Genomic DNA, 17,835 nt, shown 5'->3' on the forward strand with positions numbered 1-17,835 from the left:
TTTGTTATCCAGCATTAGTTGACTAATGAATATCTTCTGCAGATTCTATTCAAATTTGTCAAGATTGTATTCACTGAGAACTGCAGACTATGGTTTTTAACCACCCCAAAATCAACCTTTTAGTACCAGTAAAGTGACTTAAAGATATGAACCCTTAATTCATATTTTCACTATACTATGCCCATGTAGTTAAGGTCAGAATTGAGTTATGTGGAAGGGTAATCCTTTCTATGTCTGTCGGCTTTTACCACTGCGAGTTTCAAGTAGAACTCATAGACCCAGTTTGTCTGGAAATGTGGCAATAAAGTTACCAACTGCCTTTGCTGTGACCACCAGAGCTTTTGAAGATTTCCTCTTGTATTTATGAACTTAGAAACAGGAGTCTGTCTCCTCACACCATTTATTCCTGATTTCCCTCATTCTTAGCAAGTGACATGACAATCATTCTTGTTGAGAATATTAACAGCTACTTCAATACAGATAATGGCAATAAAAGAGGTGCAAATTATTGCAAGATAGGTAATCCTCAAGAGAGCTTTCTTAGTTTTATTATTCTGTCTGTAACACTTTCCAGCCCCTGGAATCCTATGTTGTCCTTCTCTTTGGAAGCTATTTGCTTAGATGTCTGAGGCAGCTGTCTTCTCCTGATCTTCCTAAATAAAGCTCTTATTGGTTTTCCCCTCTACCACCACTGCACAGATATGAACATATATTTTTCCTCTACGATACTGCTTTACCAACAGTGGCTCCAGACACATGGCTATGTTCCCCAGAGGGCTAACAGTTTTCCATCAGCCCCTCTGTGAGCTCACATTTTGAGACCTGTGCACCCAGCCTCTCATCGCCCACACGACAGATTGGTTAGTGACTCTCTATCAACTCTTCTCCTTAATTATTTTTTTAATGTTTATTTGTTTTTGAGAGAGAGAGAATACGAGCAGGGGAGGGTCAAAGAGAGGGAGACACAGAATCCGAAGCAGGCTCCAGGCTCTGAGCTGTCAGTACAGAGCCCGATGGGGGACTCAAACTCAGGAACCGTAAGATTATGACCTGAGCCAAAGTTGGACACTTAACTAACTGAACTACCCAGGCGTCCCCTCTATGAAATTTCTCATTTCCTCCTTCCAAACATTCACTTTCCCAAGCTCCTTCCCTTTCTTATAATAAGTCTCTTGTTCCGGTACTATTTATAATGGCTGTAATTTCCTGACTGAACTTACTTGTTTTTATGGCTTTTTTTCCCCACCATTTCCTGTTCCACTACTCACTACTGCCAATCAAATAGGTAGGCCTTTCTGAGCTTCTGCACATATGAAGGCATATAACAGCAAAGAGGGGAGTTTCCTTGGATTTTGTATTTCAGTGGCCTATTCACACACTTCTTTAAGTGCCATGGTGAATTTACAAGACTGTTGTGGCTTCCTTAAATTTTGAGCTGTCAGTGCACAAGCTGCTACTATTAACTTCTTGTTTGAACCTAACTATTTAAAAAATGTAACCATGGGGTGCCTGGGTGGCTCAGTCAATTAAGCATCCAACTTCGGCTCAGGTCATGATCTCATGGTTCATGAGTTCAAGCCCCACATCAAGCTCTCTGCTGTCAGCACAGAGCTTTGGGTCCTCTGTCTCCCTCTCTCTCTCTCTGCCTCTCTCTCTGTCTCTCAATAAATAAATAAACTTTTTAAAAGTTAGTTAAGGGGCGCCTGGGTGGCGCAGTCGGTTAAGCGTCCGACTTCAGCCAGGTCACGATCTCGCGGTCCGTGAGTTCGAGCCCCGCGTCGGGCTCTGGGCTGATGGCTCAGAGCCTGGAGCCTGTTTCCGATTCTGTGTCTCCCTCTCTCTCTGCCCCTCCCCCGTTCATGCTCTGTCTCTCTCTGTCCCAAAAATAAATAAACGTTGAAAAAAAAAAATTTTTTTTAAATTAGTTAATTAATTACAAAAATAAAAAATGGGGCCACTAGGATTTTAGTGTTTTATTTGTTTGCTTGTTGTTCATTTGTTTACTTAGACCTAAAGATGCCATGAAAAAAATTGACACACTTAAGACACCATGAACATATAAAGGTAAGGACTAGTAAGGACTCATGACAAGAACAATTTAGGAAAAAACATAAAGCAAGAGCAAGGCTTCCCCACCCCCCAAAGATAAGGCCTCTGACTATCACATGGGGAGATGGGGGTAATTAGGAACCAGAGATTTTTTCCTACAACCAAGCTCCAATGAGACAGAATAACTCCCAGATAAGTCTTTGGGATCTTAGAGCAAAGGAGACTGGAGCCCAACTCTAGGAACAGGCCCCTAAGAGTTGGCAAGAGAAGGTCTTAGCCTCACAGAGCTTTACAAATTCTAGCATGACATGGGAGCAGTAGTATCATTCTCAAGGCCCTAGAACAGTGTGGATGTAGCTGAGAGCCCTGTCTGACCTAAAGACCTCATTCAGGTGGAAATGAAGAATGTTCAGGCTGAGCTGTATAGACAGGAGGGGGCAATGGGTGCCTTGAAGATGCATGTGTGATCAAATGTCCTCTTCAGCCCTGAGGGCTTAGACCCAAGTGAGCCCTCTAGGGCTTAAATGCAACCCAAGGAGAAGGGAAGTAGAGATATTGGAAAACCAACCACATGAACCACAGTGAAGTTTCTACCATGCTGGAGGAATGGGTGTGCAAACAGAAATTAAATGGAGTTATTGAAAAATGAAGGTACATTTCTTACATACTTTGATCTGTGACCTGAGATTTAGAACACCTATATAAGCATATAAAATGGAAATCATTTAACCACTATTCAGGAAGGTGCTGTTATTAAGAAACTCTGCTTTCTTTTTTAAGAAAAACCTCCTGTCTAAACACCAGGAAGAATTTTTTTGATATCCCTGATGAAAAGAGATTGTGGCTCAAGTAAAAATCCACTCAAAATCCATCATACCCACTGTGACATATTTTATAAATATTAGAACTAAAAAGAAACACTAAGAATATTTGTCTAGTGCTTTTCAAACATTTTTAAATTCAGAAATTATTTCCTAGATCACATATTCCTAGTAGAATATTATTAGATACCCCCAAGAGATAAAAGTGGCATTATACTAGCAAAAGTTTACTCTTTTTTTAAAAGTTTTTTTCCTTTAATCTATTTTGTGAGAGGGAGAGAGAGAGAGACAGAAAGAGAGGGAGAGAAAGAGAATCCCAGGCAGGCTCCACACTGTCAACACAGAGCCTGACACAGGGCTCAAACCCATGAACCATGAGATCATGACCTGAGCCAAAGTCAGTCGCTTAACAGACAGCCACCCAGGCACCCTACAAAAGTTAATTCTTAACTCAAATTTATAATATGTATTTTAAAAACAGCCAATGAAAACAGTAAAGCTGTTTTGCAAATGCAAAGGTATTAAAAATTGGAGGTTACTGCCTTTCATTGTGGTCTTATATCAGACATGATGCTCAATTTGTTTCTGTATTTTGTCTTCTCTATTTCCATTGCTTGATTCACAAGATAAATTATTGAAGTGGTAACAACTTTAATAGCTTATCATGTCATCTCAGATTATTAGTCAATGTTCGGAGTATCTATTACAATACAATAAACTATCTTAAAACTTAGTGGCTTAAAAAAAGTGACAACAATTTCTGTAAGTCCAGAATTCAGGCAGAGCATGGATGCTTGATTCTGCTCCATGTGGCATTAAATGTAGTCATTCTTCACCGGTACTCAGCTGATAGAGGACCTTGCCTGGAGTAACCAAAATTACTTCACTCACAGGTCTGATTCTTTGGTGGGCACAGCTGGTAGGTAGGCTTAGCTGGGCCCTTTCCCCTCTCCATGCAGACTCAGGGTCTCTCTGTGTGGTCACCCCAGCAAGGCAGTCAAGCTTCTTGCAGTAGCTCAGGGATCCAAAAGTGGGCCTTCTAAGAAGGTTAGGAAGAAGCTGCAAGCCTTCTTGTGACCTGGTTTCAGAATTTCAGAATATCCCTTCCAATATATTCTGTTGATCAAATAAGTCACTAAGACCTGCCCCAGTTCAAGGAGAGGGAGGAATAGACTCTCTCAATGGGAGAATGGTATGTTCATACAAAGAGCTGAAAGAATTGATGGTGGCCCCTTTAGAAACAGCTACCACATTCAGGAAAACCAATCAAGATATTTGAAAGAAAAGTGAAGTCTCAATGTTTAATATCTACAAACATTTCTTAATTGGTAAATGTTCAATGTGGAGAGAATCAACGAATAGCTTTTTCAGGCTGTCATTGCTTGATGGAAAAATGATTTTTAAACATATATTTGTTAAATTATGACATGTTTCAGGACACCTGGGTGGTTCAGTTGGTTAAGGGTCTAACTTTGACTCAGGTCATGATCTCACGGTTCATGAGCTCGAGCCCCGCATCAGGCTCTGTGGTGACAGCTCAAAGCCTGGAGCCTGCTTCAGATTCTGTGTGTCCTTCTCTCTCTGCCCCTGTTCTCTCTCCTCTGCTTGCACTCTTGTCTCTCTCTCTCTCTCTCAAAAATAAATAAACATTAAAAAAAATTATGACATGTTTCAATGGTGTCTTTTTTTTTTTTTAATTTGTTTTTTCAACGTTTATTTATTTTTGGGACAGAGAGAGACAGAGCATGAACGGGGGAGGGGCAGAGAGAGAGGGAGACACAGAATCGGAAACAGGCTCCAGGCTCTGAGCCATCAGCCCAGAGCCCGACGCGGGGCTCGAACTCACGGACCGCGAGATCGTGACCTGGCTGAAGTCGGACGCTTAACCGACTGCGCCACCCAGGCGCCCCTCAATGGTGTCTTTTTTAAAACCCATACTTGAGGAATAATTTTGTCCAATATTTCTTTTACTTCTCAAAATAATAGGATTTATGTTATTTTGTATATTGAGTCTAAATTTTGTTTCCATTTCTTTATGGACACTTTAGTCTGTAGCTATAATTCATTGGGATCTTGAATTGCCAAACTAACATGAGCTTGTTCAAGTTCTATAACTTACTACCCATGTCATTACAAATAATCCTGAAAATCCTGCAATTTAAAATGCAAGTTTTAACAAAATTGAGATTTGTATGGCACTAACACTGTGTGCAAAGATGATAGAATCTTCTTAAGAGATAGTGCTTGTCTTATACAACATATGATGACTAGGCACATTTTGACAACAACTTTTCCATGAGTTGCTTCTTTTTTGTCCCTACCATTGGTCTTACACAGTTATTGAAGACATTCCTACATTCATAGTATTTGAAAACTGGTTTTAACTCTTATCATTTCTTTCTGGTTCCTATGAATCATGTGTTTGACAGAGCATTAAATCTTCTTCATATATGCATGTCAGAACAAACCGTAAATTAAACAAAACTGAGAGTCACATTATTTGCAATATGATCAATTGAACTGTAAAGAATTCATATAATCTCAGCTTCCTTGCTAACACATCAAGTTCGATGGATGTATTCTTAAATCCTCTCTAGATTGTGTTATCAGATAATATTACTGATCCAATCCCATATTTGTTACTGTATTATATCAGTTATTTGTTGCTGTATAACAAACTATTCCAAAGATTAGTGGCTCAAAAAGACAATTTATCATTTTTTTTTGACAATTCTATGAATTAACTTGTCCGTTCTGCTAGTTTTGCCTGGTTCACTCTTGTGGTTGCATAGATCAATGACTCGCCTGGGGTCAGAAAGTCACTTGTGTCTTGGGTTTTGGTGCTGTTTTTTCTCTGTGGTTTCTCATCATTCAGTAGCTAGCTAGGCTTCTTTACGTGGTGGCCAGAGCATTCTTAGAGGGAGAGGCAAGAGCTCCAAGGCAACATTCTATTAGTCTAACCAAGTCACAAGGCAAGTTCAGATTCAAAGAATGGAAAAAGAGATACCACCTCTTGATATGAGGAGCTATACAGTATTGAAAGAATCTGGAATCCTTCTGCCTACATTCACAAAATTATATTTCCAAATGGTGTTGTAACTTGTCATAGAACAGATAAGTATCTTGCAAAATCTGATTACATATATCATATTGAAAATTTAAGCATTTTTATTGCCACAAAGGTAAATCCCAATGATAAATAATGGTAAAAAAAAGTGCTTTTAAGTTTTCATCTTTTTACTGATACTTTAACCTGTAGCTATAATTCATTGGGACCCTGAACTGCCAAACAAATATAAACTTGTATCATAGTGACTTTGAAGAGAATTTTCTGCATATTGCTTTCATTTTGCATAGTGCTGTCAGTTTGGTCGATAAAATCTGAAGATACATTTAGTACTTTATAGTATGACTTGTTTTATCCTGAGCCTAATCAATACAGCACCTCTGTCGTCAAATGTGGGCCTGATCAATATTATCATTTCCATCTGCACATTTGCTTTTTAAATGCCCTGCTTTTAATCAGCAACCCATTTCTAGTTGCAGGGTGAATTATTCCACCTCACCTAAAATGTGTGAGTGTGTGTGTGTGTGTGTGTGTGTGTGTGTATAAAAGTTAAACACAAAGCACCCAAACATGCAACAACTTTATCAAAAAGATCAAGTAACAAGCATTCAAAGTGAAAAGTAAGCATTTAAACATACTGCCAAGTGCATTGTTGAAAAGAGATGTGGAAAACCGTCACTCTGGACAATACCACTGGTGATTTCATGGTAAGTGGAAGCTGGCCAGGCACACGTGTATATCACTAGCTTGCCATTTCTTTGACAGCAGCCTCTGTATTCCGTTGTATAATCTCATGAATGAGAACCTAGGCTAAAATTTCTAGGAAATTTGAAGGGCTTTCAGTAAGACCTACATTCTTCTTAGTCAATGACACATTTATAAGGCAGTCAAATATAAGCACAGGAAGTTTTATTCCAGGGTTAACACCAAAAAAGAAGTTGATGTGACAATGTATGGGTGATCTCTAATATGTTAAAATTGGGGATTTAACACCCTTAGTTTGTACCAGTTGAATTTTTAATACTCAAAAATATCTTTTGAAGTTTGAGTCAAAGGTTCTCAGAATATCTGTGGCAATCTGAAAATCACTGCTTTAGTCAAAACATATTTTATAAGTAGACAACATCACCAAAAGAAGCTAAGAAGCTTGCCCAAGGATTAAGGAGCTGGGGCAAAAACCCAGGTCATGAAGCTCCCATGTCATCCTCTTACTAGACTTGCTGTCCTTTAGCTCTGATTTTTATCTAACGTTGGTTCTCCTCTCCTTTGACCTCAAATATCTAAAGAAGTTTGGAAAGAAGTTTTGTTAAGATCAAACATAACACCATAATTTACATCTCCCAGAACTAAAAACGACATTGAAAAATTACTCTTCCTATCAAGTTGTGTAGGTGTATATAAGGTAATATATCACAAAGAAGATTCATTACCATTAATATACCCCTCAGGCCAACACAAAGTAAATCCTCCTTTTAGTTCCCATTCCCTTTAAGTTCTTAAATGAATCAGGATGAAGAACTCTTGCTAACATAAATTTTCAAAGTCTATTCTGATTTCCAATTCTCACCAAATTATTTATTGATTGAATTCCTCAGATACAATTCAGTTAGATGTAATAAAGATCTACTCGGACAAATTTTCAAAAAGGATAATCTTCTACTCCCTCAAAAATATAGAATTATTACCTTCCTGAACACACCTCAAAAATCTTATGCCAAAAAGCTGAAAAAAAAATATCTAGAGTTGAGATTTTAGGAAACAAGCTACTGTAGCTTTTTTCAATATTTCTAGAAGGCAATTAAACAATAATTATTTTTAAAAGTCTTCTTAAAATTGTGCAGTTCTGGGGTGCCTGGGTGGCTCAGTCAGTTGTGTCTGACTTCAGCTCAGGTCATGATCTCACAGTTCATGGGTTCAAGCCCCAGTTGGGCTCTGTGCTGACAGCTAAGAGCCTGGAGCCTGCTTCAGATTCTGTATCTCCCTGTCTCTCTATCTCTCCCCTGCTTGTGCACTGACTTTCTCTCTCTCAAAAATAAATAAACATTAAAAATTTTTTTAAATAAATAAAACTGTGCAGTTCCTTTGAGCTATATTACCTCTAGCAATGTAACTTAGTGAAATAATCTCCCTGTGTATATAAATTTCCCTATAAAGATGTTAATCACAGTATGTGTTTTCATATCATCAAATTAGTAATTACCTAAATGTCCAAGAATACAAAACTGGTAAATGTACTATATTATGTCCACATATAAGCCAGTAGTCGACTGTGACTAAAGTCTTAGTAGTTGGATTGATACAAATCTGGGTTCAAGTCATATACTACCTGTGTGAAAATGAGAAAGTTATTTAAATTTTCTAAGCCTCCACTCCCTCATATTAAAATAAACTTGCTGAGTTACTATGAGGATTAAATGAGTATTTAAGGTATATCTAGCTCTAGTACATGGCAAGTGGTCAGTAGGTCTTGGCAACAAATATTGTTGATTTAATTAAAGTGTTGGGGAGCCATTATAAAAGAATATTTAGGGGGGGTCTGGGTGGCTCAGTTGGTTAAATGGCTGACTCTTGGTCTCAGCTCAGGTCATGATTTCACAGTTTGTGAGTTCAAGCCCCGCATCAACTTCTGCGTTAACAGCACTAAACCTGTTTGGGATTCTTTCTCCCTCTCTGCCTTTACCCCATTTGCACTCTGTCTTGCTCTCTCTCTCTCTCAAAATAAGGTTTAAAAAAATACAACAAAAAAAGAATCTTTAGGCACACTGAGATAAAGGGTTACAAAATAGTATATATATTAGGATGTCAAATTTGTGCATGCATTCATTCTTGCATTGAAAACAAACAAAAAAACCCACACAACTAGAAGATAATCATTAAAATGTTGGGTCACCTGGGTGGCTCAGTTGGTTAAGCATCTGACTTTGGCTCAAGTCATGATCTCGAGGTTCATGGGTTCAAGCCCTGTGTTGGGCTCTGTGCTGACAGCTCAGAGCCTGGAGCCTACTTCTGATTCTGTGTCTCCCTCTCTCTCTGCTCCTCCTCACTCATGCTCTGTCACTGTCTCTCTCTCTCAAGAGTAAATACACATTAAAAAAAAAAAACTTTTTTTAAATGTTAAAAATTACCTCCTCCACATATTCAAATTCTGTGTGATTTTAATGTTCTTTAATATATAGTTCAAACTTTCTACAATAAGCACTTTTTTGTTTTATGTACAGAAAAAAACCCCACTATTTTCAAACCCTTTATATCAGCTTGCTACTCAAACTGAACACTGGGTTTTCTCACTTCCATTTTTATGTGAAGGGACAGCAGACCTCAAGCTGAGTAAGTCCCTTGTTGAATGGGACGGCTCTCTCCCACCCCAAAGAGATCTTCCAACCTGAGTGCAAGGCAAGTTGCATTTCTTTTATATATTTTATTACCTATAGACAGATTCTATAGACAGACAAGTAGTTTTGGTACTCAGAAACCTGAAATTTTAATAATTTAATGAAACTAGAATAGTCAAATAATCTCCAGGGGCATGAGACAGGATTTTGTTCTGCCCCCTCCCCCCCCATCCTTTTTTCGACTTTACTAACAAACACATGTTGCTTGTCTACAACCATGGTGAGAAAATGGGATGTTGGAGCTGGAAAATAAACAAGATATAATTTTTACCATCAAAGCTCTCATAATTTCAGAGAAATAACATTTGTATTGTAATTTGCGATTTATAAAGCACTTTGTACATATACCCTTGTTTGAGTCTCATAGCAACATTGCAGGAAATGGGATGGTATAATAGTGATGATGGATGCATGGTTCAAGACACAAAAGGCATACATAATTTATTCAATTACTGGTGAGCCAGGGACAAGATTCCAGATCTCCTTACTCCAAGTCTGTTATTCTTTCTTCTAAACTACTACTAAATGTATTAGTTAAGTATATATGTGTGGTATATGTATATCAGTATCTGATCTGTTTAGAACCTGATCAAAGAACCCCCTCTATCTAGTTCACATATCAGAACATAAAAATCTACTACTCTAAGTTGTTGAAGACATTGTCTTTTGACTTATTGTCTATTATGTCTACTACCATAGGAGCTCTTGTTTTTTTCAGAATTTAGTAACAGAGAAAGCTTTATTTTCCTAGAGGAAACTATACATTTCTTCCTATCTAATAATAAGGATTATGTAATTAATCATACTTCCCTGTTGACTGGACTTCCTAATAAACCCAAAGTCAAATATGGACCCCGTATATGGCTAGGAATGGTAGGTATCCACTAAATATTTGGCAGATGAAACAAAGAGTCAATAATTAAATGAATGAGTGAAACAACTGTATTGGCCCTGATGATTTGCATATTTGTATTATTTTCTTTAGTCTTTCTATTTCTGTTCATATATTACTATTATTTTATTATATGTATTCTTATTATAATTAGCCTCAAATCTTTTGCAGAATGAACCAGGAAATAAATCAATAAACAAATATCTACTACACATAGCGAATATTAAGATCTCTACTCAAGAGTTCTAATGCAGAATTCAACTCTTCTTAAAAATAGGACAGTCCCTGACAGCACCTAGACATTCACTCACAATGCTCCCATAAGGCAATAAATCAGGATACAATTTGATAGGAAGAAAGACGTGGCCCTGTCATCAGATGCAAAAGACACTAAAAGTTTATACACATTTTAAAGGCCCATTTACTCCAGCTCTCGATCTCCCAAAGCAAAGATGTGGATTTGCCCTTCAACCCCTCATACCCACATCCCTTGAGAAGTCCTTGATGTCTTTCTTCCTTCTCTTTGTTTTCCTCTGTATAAACATTTTGACCTGATTTCACCTGTGTAAAAATTGTAATAGGAAGTGTCCGAGTGAAAATAAAAAATTACCTATCTGGGTCCCACATCATCCCAGGCACCAACCATCCCCTTCACAATAACCTTCACCATGCAAGTATATATCAGATTCTGTGCAACATGGCTTTGTGATATGGTCCCTATCTACAAGGAGTGTATGAAGCACAGATCTATTTAGGAAGCATAGGGATGAGGTATTTAGGGGAGGTGACAAGAAGACATCTTGGAGGAATAGATAGCTAAGCTACTTTTGAAGAATGAGAGAAGTTAGCCAGGTTAGGGTTGAGCTGGCAGGGCCGGAGCTAAGGTGCAGATAGGAAACAGAACACAGTGGTGGGTACATACCGGTACAGTTGTACAGATTTCTAAACTATTGAAATTGCTAGTAGCTGTTCCTTGAGCTCATGGGTCTACCTTGGATACTCTGGTTGCCCAAGACTCAATGATCCCCAGGTAGGGATCAAATCACCAGTAGGGGACAACGTATTTGAACTTGTGTTTTACTTAAATCGCTGGCTGCTCTGTGGAGGACTATTTAAGAAAATAAAACTGGAAACAGTAAGAGGGATTGGAAGTCTCTTCAGAATTTCAGATCAGAGAGGATGAAGGTTGAGCTAATTAGTGATGCACACTGAGAGGTGCAAAACATTCAAGAAAACTTTAGAAATTAAAATCAGTAGAATTTGGTGAATGATGCAATGTGGAGAACAAAAAAAAGGAGTAGTCCTACAGGATCCCCCGGCCCTTGGTGTGAGTTACTGTAAGACTGTTAGAGTCACCACTTGAGGGAAATCATAGGTGAGGATATGGAATTTAATTTTAGGCAAGTTGAGTTTGAGGTGCATATAGGACCTTCAGGTAGATGACCATCAGGAATTATAGCTCCAAGGCTTGGAGGAGTCATGAGCAGGTAGAATAGCAGAAATCAGTGTTGATATAACAGGAAAGGAGGGGATTGGCGAGGGAGAGTGAGAAGACCACTGGGTTCTGTGAGGCCACCAACATTTACTGGATGGGTAGAAAGATGGCGGTCAGTGATGGAAGTGGAGAATGGTAGAGAAGTATCAGGAAAACTGAAATACAAAAAGTTCCAGGAAGAAAGGTTTCATCATCAGTGTGAAATGCCCCAGAATATCTGGTAAGATAAAGACAGAAAAGCATCGTAGGTTTTTGCATTTAAAAGGTCAGCAGTGACCTAGAAAAATAGCTTCAGGGGTGCCTGAGTAGCTCTGTCAGTTAAGTTTCTGACTTTGGCTCAGGTCATGATCTCTCAGTCTGTGAGTTCAAGCTCCGTGTCGGGCTCTGTACTGACAGCTCAGAACCTGGAACCTGCTTCAGATTCTGTCTCCCTCTCTCTCTCTTCCCCTCCACTGATCTCTCTCTCTCTCTCTCTCTCTCTCTCTCTCTCAAAAATAAATAAATGTTAAAAAAAAATTTTTTTAAAGGAAGAAAAATAGCTTCAGAAAGTAGAATAGTGGTTACCAGGGCCTGGAGGGAGGCGAAAATGAGCAGTTACTGTTCAGCGGACATAGTTTCAGTCATGCAACATGGGAAAGTTCTAGAGATCTGCTGAACAGCAATGTGCATATAGTTAACACTACTGTACGCTTAAAAATGTAAGAGGGTAGATTTCATGTTATGTGGGGAGTTTTTCATGTTACGTGTTTTTTACAATAAAAAAGAAAAAACATTCATAAAATAGCTAACTAGTAAAACATACAAGCAAATATTTTTTAAAAAGAAGAAAAATAGCTTTATTTGCATTGTGGTGATGGAAGCCAGATTGAAATGCACCAAAGGAAAGTGAAAGGGAATTGAACGTGGGGACAGCAAACAGGGAGGACTTTTTGGAGAAGGGTGCGCGAGGAGTGATGAGATGAGACTGGATGACAGGCAGAGGATGGAAGGTTTGGCTGTTTCTGGACTTGGTGGTCAGCATTTTGTTATAGGGGAGATAATCCCAAACCCAAAATATACTAAGCAACAATAGTTTCCTACTCGTCCCTAATGATGATGGTGTGGAGCTTTTCAAATTGCTCTCAGCACATCTTCGAATTGCTCCACTTACTGTCCTAATCCACTCTGTCAGTGTGATTGCCATCTACCACTTTTCATGTGTCCTACCCAAAGTCTTGATGCCTGGCTATCATGGCCTAGATTGTTAAGGAGTGGTACATTCCAAGGCCTTCTTTTAGAGATGAAGTTTTCTGATTTGTCAAGTGGTGCTAAAGGTATTTCTGGGTAGTTATACTAATGGCACAGTATTCTTTTTTTTTTTTATGTTTATTTATTTTTAAGAGAGACAGAGAGAGAGAGAGCACTAGCAGTAGAGGGGCAGAGAGAGGGAGACACAGAAGCCAAAGCAGGCTCCAGGTTCTGAGCTGTCAGCACAGAGCCCAATTCAGGGCTCAAACTAACAAACCGTGAGATGGTGACCTGAGCAGAAGTGGGATGCTTAACCGACTGAGCTAACCAGGTGCCCCTGGTACAGTATTCTTTTAGCTGCTTTATGAACACCAATCTCTTTTTGAAAGAAGATTTGAAGACCCTACAGTTTTGTTTTGTTTTTCCTTTGACAAAATGTTGTGAATTGTATTGTGAACGGCATTGTTTGTTAATTACATTCTTTGAAATTTATGGGTAGTTCTTCAGAGTTAAAGGTGATACAGGATATGTCAATTATATCTCAATTTTAAAAATACATTTTTTAGAAGGACTGCAGGTATAAGAAGACTAATTCTAGAGTATGACCCATTTAATTCAGCAGTGCAAACAGAAATAGAAAAATATTTCCTAAAATTTTCAAAAATTACTATGGGATTTGCCTTACAAATCATGAATTTAATTAATTCAAATACTCATTCAAACATTTATTGAGTGTCTAATACTTACCATAGGTATGTGCTACGTTGTGATAGTCCTGTGGCAGGAGCTGGACAGATTAAAATAGTGTAGTCTCTGACCTTAACAATGTTATATGGGAGTAAAGAGGAATTAGCTACCTAACTTTGCCCAGGAATATCACAGAAGGCATTGGAGATGGTAGTGCTTGATCTGATTTGAAGGGTGAATGTGAGTTTGGTGAGGTTTATTCTTTAATGAGGGGGCCATTTTATGCAAGATGAATCAGAATGGATAAACCAAAAGTAGAGGAAACAGGCAATGCAATTATAAGGCTCTTGTAGTCACTAGTTCAGGAGAGATATGACTGCACTACTTTGCGATAGTCCTGTGCCAGGAGCTGGACAAATTAAAATAGTGTAGTCTCTGACCTTAAGAAGCTCATGGTCTAGGAAATAAAAAAAGACATGTAAATGCTGCTGTAAAAAGCCATGCAAAAGAGAAAAAAACAAGGACAAGTAGGTAGGGTGGGAAAACCAATCTTTGATGGGTGCTGTTATGAGTTTAATTATGTCCTCACCCCGCCTCCCCCACCCCCCCGCCAAATTCATACATTAAAATCCTAATCCCCAGAACCTCAGCATGTGACCTTACTTGGAAATAGGGCCATTGCAGATGTTATTAGTTAAGTTAAGAGAAGGTCATACTGGAGTAAGGTGGGCTCCTAATTCAATAGGACTGGTGTCCTTATAAAAAAGGGAAATTTAGGGGCACCTGGGTGTCTCAGTTAAGCGTCCAAACTCTTGATTTTGTCTCAGGTCCTGATCTTACCGTTCATGAGGTCAAGCCCCACCGCAGGCTCTGTGCTGACAGTGTGGAGCCTACTTGAGATTCTCTCTCTCTCTCTCTCTCTCTCTCTCTCTCTCTGCCCCTCCTCCTGCTCATGCATGTTCTCTCTCTTTCAAAATAAATAAACATTTTTTAAAAGAAAGGGAAATTTGGAGGCAGACACACATACCCAAGGAAAATGTCCCAAGGAAGATGAAGGCAAAGTTTGGGGTGATGTTTCTACAAACCAAGGAATGTCAAAGATGGCCAACAAACCACTGGGATGGAAGGGAGAAGCATAGAACAGATTTTTCCTCACGGACCTCAGAAGGAACCAACCTTGTAACACCTTGATTTCAAATTTCTACCTTCCCAAACGAAGACAATACATTTCTGTTGTGTAAGCCACCTAGTTTGCAGTACTTTGTTACGGCAGCCCTAGGAAACCAATACATGTGCTGTAGATAGCCTCATTCTGTCAAGTTAGCCCAAGTTCACAAAAGGTGCCACAAGTGCAATTAAAAGTCCATGAAGGGATCTTGACCCAGACTATTCTACCAGATACCCTAAACTTAAGAAAGAACCATGACCATGTCATAACCAAATATTTTCCATCTTAGAGAGTTAACAGGTAGAAAATCAACAGAAACTCGTTTTTTTCTAATACTATTTCAAAAAAACTGTTCTTCCATTTTCTAGACCCATTCACAAAATCTTTCACTTTAGTAACTCATTTGGCTTCATTCTACTACTCTTCTACTAATTATGAGCCATTTATTTTTTATCTATAGATTCAGCCCTACTCCAAGCTCCAAAATTAAAGCCATCCCTAGTCAGGCAATATTTAATAATCATAGACTAATTATCTAATCATCTTGGACAATGGTCAGGCATTGTTCTAATTAATAGGCTCTGCTTTTTTTCTTTCTGACCAACCCTCATTGTGGGGCCTGTCCCTAAACACCAGCTCATGATGATCCTTCTTGGCAGCTCTTAAATCTCCCTAACTATGACTCTGTTTCATGACTTTCCTGGGGCTTATTCTATAGCTACCACCTCCCCTGATGATCAATGCCAACTTGGTGGATCTGGCCCTTCTCTAGATCCTTGCTTTCTCTGCTCCAGCCTGTCTAACCACTGACTAAGCTCTGACCCAGTTTTCTTTCTACTAAACAGTGAAGATTTTTTTCTAGCTGTAAAAATACAATTTGCTCTTGATCACTTAGCATAGCTGTCAGTATAAATTAAGTTAGGTTATGATAACAACCCCAAATCTCAGCAATTTAAAACAACCAAGATTTTTTTTTCTTGCTTTTGCTACGTGTCCATTGAGAGTCAGCTGGAAGGTCTGCTCCTCTGTCCTCTGTTCCACTTTCTGCTCTCCTGATTACGGGACCCAGACTGACAAGTAGCTACCCTCTAGAATAGCCAAGAGTTGTGGTCAAGAAAAAGAGAGCCCTAAGGAGTTTGCTTTGATGTATATATATGCTCCAGCTAAAAATAATTCACAGTACCTTCCACCAAATTCATTGCCTAGAAAGTTCAGTTTTCAATATGCCAGGAAGGAGAGAAGGACTGGATATTGATAAGTGGCACCAAGGACTACCACACTGGACGTTGACTATCTAGCTTACGTGTTATCTGGGTCCCTTATTTCTTGTTCAGAGACGTCTAAATAAAAATAACAACAGCTACATACTGTGCATGGTGCTACCCTTGGGAGATAGTCTGAGAATAAATATTCTGTAATCAAATAAAACCCACCGGGAAATATGTTTACCTCCTGGATATTCTTGGATATCTATTTTAGCATATTAAAATCTCTGCAATATTTTAAACAGAAAGACCTGTTTAATTTTATCTAATCTAGAGTTTCCTTATTGATTTAACCACAATGTTTAAAACATTATTAATCTTAGGAAAACACTTAGGTCAACGCTATATTATCTCTTTTAATTTTATTACAGCCCTACAGCGAGAGAAATGGGTATTATAATTGAGGTTTTGTTTCTAATTGTTAGTTTTTTAAAATATATCACGGAAAAAGACTAAAAATGTTCTGGTAATCTATAAGGAATTTCAATTGCATATCATTTATTTCCTACAGATAATTCAGACTTTGTAGTGACCATGTTTTTTGAAAAGTCAAAAATGTTAAATTGTTTAATGAATGAATTCCCACACTCAAACATTAATTTAAGTTGCCAGTAATTTTCTAAAAGTAATTCTTTGTAAAAGCCTTATCAATGGAGATGAAAATTTTTGATGAGTTTCAACTTGGAAAATTTATTTCTTCCTTGCCTTTCCTTTATAGTCCTATTTTAATTCTAAAATCAACTCCGAAAGATAGTTTTTTAGAAGAACATATTATAAAATAACTGCATGTAGTTTAACCATATGTTTTTCTATTATTAGGTATAATTATTGATTGCGAATTACTGTGACTTCTGTTAAGATAAAGGCTTACATCTGGATAGAAAAGCCTCCCTTCCCTGAAAATCAAAATAAATAATAATGAGCTTTAACACCTCTACCATAATTTTTTTGCAAGTCAAAAAAAAAAAAAAAAACGGCTGTCTTTTTAAATTGCACAGTTGTGCAAAATCCCTTAGGCCTTTCACTGTGGAAAAAAATCTAATTCAGCATTCATGTAAGATGAACACTGCTTTTTTTATTGCCCTATTGTTTGCAGACTCTTTTCTTAAATATGATACCATACTTCTAAATCTCTGCTCTTTCTTAACTTCTTTTCCCTCTATTTAGAAAAGATTAGGTCACATTTTCTTAGCAAATTACAAACTCTCAGTGTTAGATATTTGTTTTTCTCTATCTATCCTTCTATTTCTGAGTATTATTTTCCTCCAATATTTTATTCTTTCCTTGTTTTCCCAATAAACCTTCAGCCAATGCATTTAATTTTATCTCACATGTTTGCCAGCCAAAGGCACATTTCTATGATAGTAGCCTGTTCTCATTATTTAAGTGTATTTGCCATAAAATTCTTCCCTCCTCACTGTCCTACCTACAAATAGACACACACCACCACCAGTAACAATAACAACAACTAAAACAAAACAGCAACAGTAAAAACCAGATCTCTCAGGCTAAAATGTCACTCATCTGCATCCAGAAGCCTAAGCAGGACTGGAGCAGAACATAGCTCATGTTTACTAGAAGTAGCTAAGCTGATTGGCTGCTGATTTAGAACAGACCTAACCAGTGTTTCTGGAAAAATGAAACAGAGCTTCTGTAATTAGCAGAAGGCAGTTGTTACACCCTAAACTTCATAAGAAAGGTGAAGGACAGATCCCAGCGGTTTATTTTTTATTCTAGACAGGGATCCCGTGGAACTCCTACTGAATTTCAGA

The sequence above is a fragment of the Leopardus geoffroyi genome, chromosome B4 (assembly GCF_018350155.1).
Source record: "Leopardus geoffroyi isolate Oge1 chromosome B4, O.geoffroyi_Oge1_pat1.0, whole genome shotgun sequence".
NCBI classification, from domain to species: domain Eukaryota; kingdom Metazoa; phylum Chordata; class Mammalia; order Carnivora; family Felidae; genus Leopardus; species Leopardus geoffroyi.